The sequence below is a fragment of the Triticum aestivum genome, chromosome 6B (genome assembly GCF_018294505.1).
Source record: "Triticum aestivum cultivar Chinese Spring chromosome 6B, IWGSC CS RefSeq v2.1, whole genome shotgun sequence".
NCBI lineage: Eukaryota > Viridiplantae > Streptophyta > Magnoliopsida > Poales > Poaceae > Triticum > Triticum aestivum.
The window spans coordinates 183684710-183692381 of record NC_057810.1 but is presented as its reverse complement, the minus strand read 5'-3'; positions in this window follow the sequence as shown (position 1 = coordinate 183692381).

Here is a 7672-nt window from a genome sequence, read left to right as displayed (position 1 = left end):
GCACAATACAACGTGCCTCATTTTGGTCCTCAGGGAGCTCTTGCCTATTTAGGTAGGCTAAGAAGGGCTCGGTCCACGGGACGATTACAGCCATGATTTCGTGGGTCGAAGGTGTTATTTCGGTAGTAGAGCCTCCTATTATGTCAGATGGTTCAGAATCTGGGGTTGTATGCGGAGCCGAACTAATTTTACCGGACTCCACTTCCCATACCACGGATGGCTTGAACAGCCTTTCCAAGAATATATTAGGTGGGACGGGGTCGCGTTTAGCGCCGATGCGGGCGAGGACGTCCGCCGCTTGATTATTTTCTCTGACCACATGGTGGAATTCGAGTCCCTCGAACCGAGCTGACATTTTGAGGACGGCATTACGATAAGCCGCCATTTTCAGATCTTTGGCATCGAAGTCTCCATTTATTTGAGATATTGCGGTTCGAATCCCCGCGCACTTTGAGGCGTTGGATGCCCATGGAGACTGCCATCCAAAGACCGTGCAACAGAGCCTCGTATTCGGCTGCATTGTTGGAGTCTGTGTATAGTATTTGGAGTACGTATTGAATCGTGTCTCCGGTGGGGTATGTAAGGACAACACCTGCTCCCAATCCGGCCAGCATTTTAGAGCGGTCGAAGTGCATGATCCAATTGGAGTATGCGTCGTATTCTTTAGGGAGTTCGGCTTCTGTCCATTCGATGACAAAGTCAGCCAGAACTTGCGACTTAATGGCGCGCCGTGGTTTGTATGTTATGTCGAACGGAAGGAGCTCGATAGCCCGTTTTGCAATTTGGCCCGTTGCGTCGTGGTTGTTTATTATATCATTGAGTGGTACCTCAGAGGCAACCATGATCGAACACTCTTGAAAGTAGTGTCGTAGCTTCCGGGATGCCATGAAGATCGTGCATGCTATCTTTTGATAGTGTGGGTACCGATATTTGCATGGAGTGAGGACAATGGACATGTAATATACCGGCTTTTGAAGCGGGAACTTGTGTCCTTCTACCTCTCGCTCGACCACGAGCACTGCGCTTACAAATTGGTGTGTTGCGGCTATGTATAATAGCATGGGTTCGCTAGTATTTGGTGCGGTCAGGACCAGATTAGTGGCCAAAAGTGCCTTTATTTCTTCCAGTCCTGTCGTGGCCGCATCCGTCCACTCGAAGTGTTCGGTGCATCGAAGAAGGCGATAAAGAGGTAGTGCCTTTTCTCCGAATAGGGAGATAAAGCGGCTTAAGGCAGCCACACATCTAGTTAGTTTCTGGATCTGCTTGAGGTCCGTTGGGATAGCCAATTGTGACAGAGCTCGGATTTTTGCCGAATTTGCTTCGATTCCTCTATTGGAGACGATGAATCCGAGCAATTTCCCGGAGGGTACACCGAAGACACATTTCTCCGGGTTGAGTATGATGTCGTATGTTCGAAGGTTGTCGAACGTGAGCCTCAAGTCATCTATTAATGTTTCAACGTGTCTTGTTTTAATGACCACGGCGTCTATGTAAGCCTCTACTATTTTGTCGATTTGTTTTTCCAGGCATGTCTAAATCATGCGTTGATAGGTTGCGCCAGCGTTTTTGAGACCGGAAGGCATTGAACTGAAACAGAAGGGGCCGTATGGCGTAATGAAGGCCGTTGCGGCTTGGTCGGATTCTACCATGTTGATTTGATGGTATCTGGAGTATGCGTCGAGGAAACACAATGAGTCGTGTCCTGCGGTGACGTCGATGATTTGATCAATGCGGAGGAGGGGGAAGGGATCCTTGGGGCAAGCCTTATTGAGGTCGTTGAAATCGACACATAGGCGCCAGGATTTGTCCTTCTTTGGTACCATTACCAGGTTTGCTAGCCAATCCGGATGTTTTATGTCTCTGATGGATCCGGCCTCGAGTAGCTTGGCTAGCTCTTCTCCCATAGCTCGCCTCTTGGGCTCTGAGAAGCGCCTAAGAGTCTGCTTGACTGGCTTGTATCCTTTCAGAATATTGAGGCTGTGTTCGGCCAACCTACATGGGATGCCCGACATGTCTGAAGGATGCCAGGCAAAAATATCCCAATTCTCCCGCAGGAAATCTCGTAGTGCGGCGTCTATTGTGGGGTTCAACTGTGTCCCAATGGAAGCTGTCTTTGTAGGGTCCATTGGGTGGACCTGGAATTTGACTATCTCGTCCATGGGTTTGAAAGAGGTGGACTTAGGTCGCTTGTCGAGTATCACGTCGTCTCTGTCCACTTTGGCTCGCAGCGTCGTCAGTTCTTTGGCCGCGAGGGCTTCTGATAATGCCTCCAGGGCTAGTGCGTTAGTTTTATTTTCGGTGTGGAGTGCAACGTCCGGATCACTAGCTAGAGTGATTATGCCATTGGGCCCGGGCATTTTCAGCTTCATCTACCCGTAATGGGGTATAGCTTGGAAGCTCGTGAATGCATCCCGCCCTAAGAGGGCGTGGTATCCGCTGCTGAACAGGGCCATTTGGAATGTAATTTCTTCGGACCTGTAATTCTCCGGCGTGCCGAATACCACATCCAGTGTGATTTTTCCTGCACATCGTGCCTCCCGACTAGGGATGATTCCCCTGAAGGTTGTGCTACTTCGCTCAATGTGGTTCTTGTCAATTTCCATCTTGTTGAGGGTTTCCTTGTAGATGAGGTTTAGTCCGCTTCCGCTGTCCATCAGCACTTTAGTGAGCCTGAATCCGTCCACAATTGGGCTAAGGACCAACATGGCTGGTGCCCGGACTATTCGGAATTGAGGTTCGTCACTGGCATTATAAGTTATAGCCGTGTCGTTCCATGGATTTATTGTTGCCACATGGCAAACTTCAGCGAGACTGATTGAGCTCACTTGCTCCTATTATTTGAGGCGAAAGTCTCGAAGACTGTTAATACCGTATTGTTATTTTTGGCGGGATGTTGTTCTGCTGTATGGTTTATGAGGAGACCCTCGCCGCTCTTCGCTACCTGCCGGAGTATCCAACATGCTCTAAGGCTATGAGTTGGTGTGGCGTCCGGTGTGTTGTGAAGTTTGCAAGGCCCATTGAGGCATTCCTCCAATATGGTTCCCCGCCTTGTATCGAGCTTTGGTTTTTTGGTAATTGAATCGGGTAACTTACAAGAGTTTGCCCTTTTAGTTCGGACGAAGGGTTTGGTTAGAGCCGGATTGTCCCAGAAGTTTGCTTGGGTTTTCCAAGTGCTTTCCATTGCGCAGTATTTCTGCACTATGGCCGCTAAGTCAGCAAAGTGTACTATGTCAAGGCGACTTATAGCGTTGAGGATCCCTTTGTCCGTGCAATTTTTGCAAAAGAGGGAGATTGCGTATTCCTCGCGATAGTCCTTGACCCTGTTTATCACAAGGAGGAATCTGGCCTAGTAATGATGTACTGTCTCTTGGGGCTCTTGTCTGATATGCGAAAGAATTAATGAATCTGGGTGGGTGGGTGGCTTTGAATTCTGACCCAATCCAAGACCGAGGGGCCAAGAAGCTTCCGAGTTTAATAGCTCGGGCTCCGGGATGTTGCCCAATTCCTTCGGCCCGCCGCCTGACTCTGAATTCAGAGTTTGGGCCATGTCCTCCCGCGAGCGGGTGTCCGCCTCAGAGAGCTTGGAAATCCGGACATAGTTCGTCCTCAAAATAGAAGGAGCATTCATGTGATGTTCTTCCACTACCGCTATCTCATGGGTGACCGGCGGAGAGTGAATCTCCCTTTGGTCGGGTTTAAGCCCGATCCGGTCATAGTCCATAGAGACGCCCAGGGCGGCGATGCGATCCAAGAGCTCATTAAGGGAGGAGAGATCCATCGGATCCATCTGTTCGGCGAGTTCCGAATTGACGTGGAGGCTGTTTTTGATGACCTGAGAAGTCATCGTCGGCACGACAGCCGATCGAGTGGTCATGACGAAGCCGCCCAACCGGAGAGTTTGGCCTAGGGCCAGGGCTCCCCCAATGGTGATGTTATCCTTGACAACGAGACAAGCCATCAAGCCTTACAGTGACGACACAGAGGAACTCTCAATGAAAGCACCAATGTCGGTGTCAAAACTGACGGATCTCGGGTAGGGGGTCCCGAACTGTGCGTCTAAGGCTAATGGTAACAGGAGACTGGGGACACAATGTTTTACCCAGGTTCGGGCCCTCTCGATGGAGGTAATACCCTACTTCCTGCTTGATTGATCTTGATGATATGAGTATTACAAGAGTTGATCTACCACGAGATCATAGAGGCTAAACCCTAGAAGCTAGCCTATGGTATGATTGTTGTTGTCCTACGGACTAAACTCTCTGGTTTATATAGACACCAGAGGGGGCTAGGGTTACACAGAGTCGGTTACAGAGAAGGAGATCTACATCCGAATCGCCAAGCTTGCCTTCCACGCAAAGGAGAGTCCCATCCAGATACGGGACAAAGTCTTCAATCTTGTATCTTCATAGTCCAATAGTCCGGCCAAAGTACATAGTCCGGCTGTCCGTATACCCCCTTATCCAGGAATCCCTCAGCTTGCTTGCTCAAAATTCTTAGTGATATGCTCCAAAGCCCTCAACTACCTTCTCACATCCACATATGACCCAAACCAAAAGTCCAACTCGGCCCCACCGATTCTTTCTATCCGGCGCCACCGAGTTCATATGTCATAGCCACTGCCACAAACCCTAGGCAAATCGGTCTCACCGTGTCAGGACCCCGACTCGATGTCACATTGATCTAGCCGGTAACACCTCATATCACTTTGCGGCCTCACGCACGGTATCCCCACGGGTGTCGCCTTACCTTTGCCCGGGACCGTTTGCGCCTTTTGGCTCACGTATATGATAGTGTCGCTAGCATCCATATGATAAGGAGCCCGGGCTGACATGACTAGTCATAAACCCAGAGTGGCACAGACTTACAGGGACAGGCATCCATGACCCAACTTCGAACGTGTCGGTCATCAGCAAGTGGGTCCGGGCTGTAGCACTGGGCTAGCAGGACTCCGGTAAACCGGGCTGTAGCGGGCTAACAGGACTCCGGTACTCAATGCGTGACATTTCCCCGAAGGGACAGACACAGGAACGAAGAAGGACACATGCCGGCCAGCCTAAATGTTCCAGAGCAGTAGCAAGCTACCATGGCTCAGTGGTAACACTAGGAGACATTTCCCGGTAAGAGAGGCTACTAAAGATAAACAACTAGATAGTCAGATCCCACACATACCAAGCATTTCAATCATACACACAATATGCTCGATATGTGCAAATACAACGAAGCATCACAACATGACTCTACGACGCAAGTACTTTATTTAAGGCTCAGGGAGCCATACATAACATACACAAAGGAACAGGTCTCACGACCCAACATTCAAGTCATACAGTCATACAAACTAGCAGCGGAAGTAACTTGTCTGAGTACAGACAACTAGTAAAATAAAAGAGGCTTGGAAAGCCTAACTATACTACGTGGTCCTTCATAAGCTCAGGATCACCACCTGGGCCTTTAGCCTACTCGTTGATGTCAATGTCTACATAGAACCCATCAGAAGGGGTTGCAGCGTCTTCTGTAAAAATGTGAATTATAGCAACATGAGTACAAAGGTACTCAGCAAGACTTACATCAAATCCTACATACATGCATATTATCAAGAAGGGTTGGTGGAGTTATTGCAGCAAGCCAGCTTTGACTCTTGGCTAGACTATCCTACGATACTTCAACTTGAAATGGTTTTGCGCACACGAGTTCACTACTCACCACTTCAATACACTACCGAGGATCCGCCTCCGTCTTCCTACGGAAGAGCCATCCTCGGCACTCACACTTATCCTGAGGCTTTTAGTAGTTTCCATTTACTTGTCTATGAACTGTATAGGCAACCAAGTAGTCCTTTACCGCGGACGCGGCTATTCGAATAGATCATGATAACCCTGCAGGGGTGTACTTCTTCATACATGTTTCCACCACTTAGCGTCTGCACACGACATGTGCTCGGCAGACTTCAAGCGAAAGCCGACGTGGGTGTAGACCACGACCTACCTAAACACTTAAGCCTCTAGTCCAGGTTTATCGCCTATCCAGGTTCCATCCGCAGGGAGTCCGGCCGAGGTTTCCCATACGGCCCCGAACGATGTGAACAGGGTTCCCGAGATACCTAACGGGTATTCGGTACACCGTGCCACGTACCTACCGCATCACAGCCCACCCCTACGGTCAGCGCTGTCCACAGCCTCCAGTAGGCTACAAACACCAGAAACTACTTGCAACTCCTGGACAGAGAGCTAGGGTGAATAAGAAGTCGAGCGGGGTCATATTTCAGGGCCCAATGCATGGTAGTAGCTGTATCTTAAATCACACATACAGATCTCAGTGCTTAAGGTCGGCTTCAATGAAACAACCCACCATGTACTCCTACATGGCCTCTCATCGATACCTTTACCAAATCGTGTTCACCACACCACTCTTATTACCGACATAATCATTTCACTCTAGCCTATCACCCAGATGAACCAGACCTGACAAGACTCTAGGCATAGCAGGCATAGCAAGGTAGGAACAACACATACATATGGCTCAATCAACTCCTACACATGCTAGTGGGTTTCATCTAGTTACTGTGGCAATGACAGGTCATGCAGAGGAAATGGGTTCAACTACCGTAGCACACAGCAGTTTGAAACGCGTTGTCTTAATGCAGTAAAAGAGAGCAGGAGCGAGAACATGGGTTTGTATCGATATGATCAAATGGTTGGCTGCTTGCCTGATGGTTCGATGCACTGATACGGTTCTTCGTTAGGGTAATCACGGTACTCCTCGGAGGCAGAACCTGTCGCAAAGGACACCGATACACAACCATCACCAAACAATGTGCAACAATATGATGCATGCATGAAACATGGCAATATGAGTGTGTTGGGCTAATGCAACTAAGACCAGAAGGGTTTGCACCAATTTGAATCAAAGATTCAAATTTCAAACTCAAACATGGCCTTTTAAGGTGCTTTTCCTTGTTCTGCATTAAACATCAGGCTAACTTGTTTAGTCATGCATGAAAATAGTACGGATGGATAGATTGGATTTTTTTGATCATTTTTCATATATAATTTGTCTGATTTGGAGTTACAGAATAAAAGTTATGAATTTTTGAAGTTTAAATTATATTCTGGAATTTCCTGATTTAATTTAAATCCAGAAATATATATATTGCGCCAGCATGACGTCAGCACGACGTCAGCGGTCAACTGCGGCTGGCTAGGGTCAAACCTGACGTGTGGGGTCCACATGTCAGTGACAGGGGGGTTTAACAGAGGTTAGTTTAATCCTAATTAAGAGTTAGTGGCGCTGGGGCCCACTGGTCAGTGTCAGGGGGTTAATTAACAGAGGTTGATTAAGTTTAAACTAATCCTAATCCGAATTAGCAGGGACGGGCCCCACTTGTCATTGAGCCAGGGGAGGTCAAACCCCCTGGTCAACCGGGGCTAACACGCCGGCGTTTAGCCGCCGGCGGCAGCAAACGCGGCGGAGGGCGCGGGATTTCCACTCCGGCGCCCAATCGAGCAGCGGAAGGCACGCGCGAGAAGCTGGGGCTCGCGCGCACCCACTGGTGCCCTCCGTTTCACCGGAGATGGCTTAGATCGACGGCGGCGACCACTTGGGCGGCGGCCGGAGTTCGGGCGCGAGCGGGATCGGGCTGCGGGGCACTGGGAGGCCACCTGAGGGGCTCGGC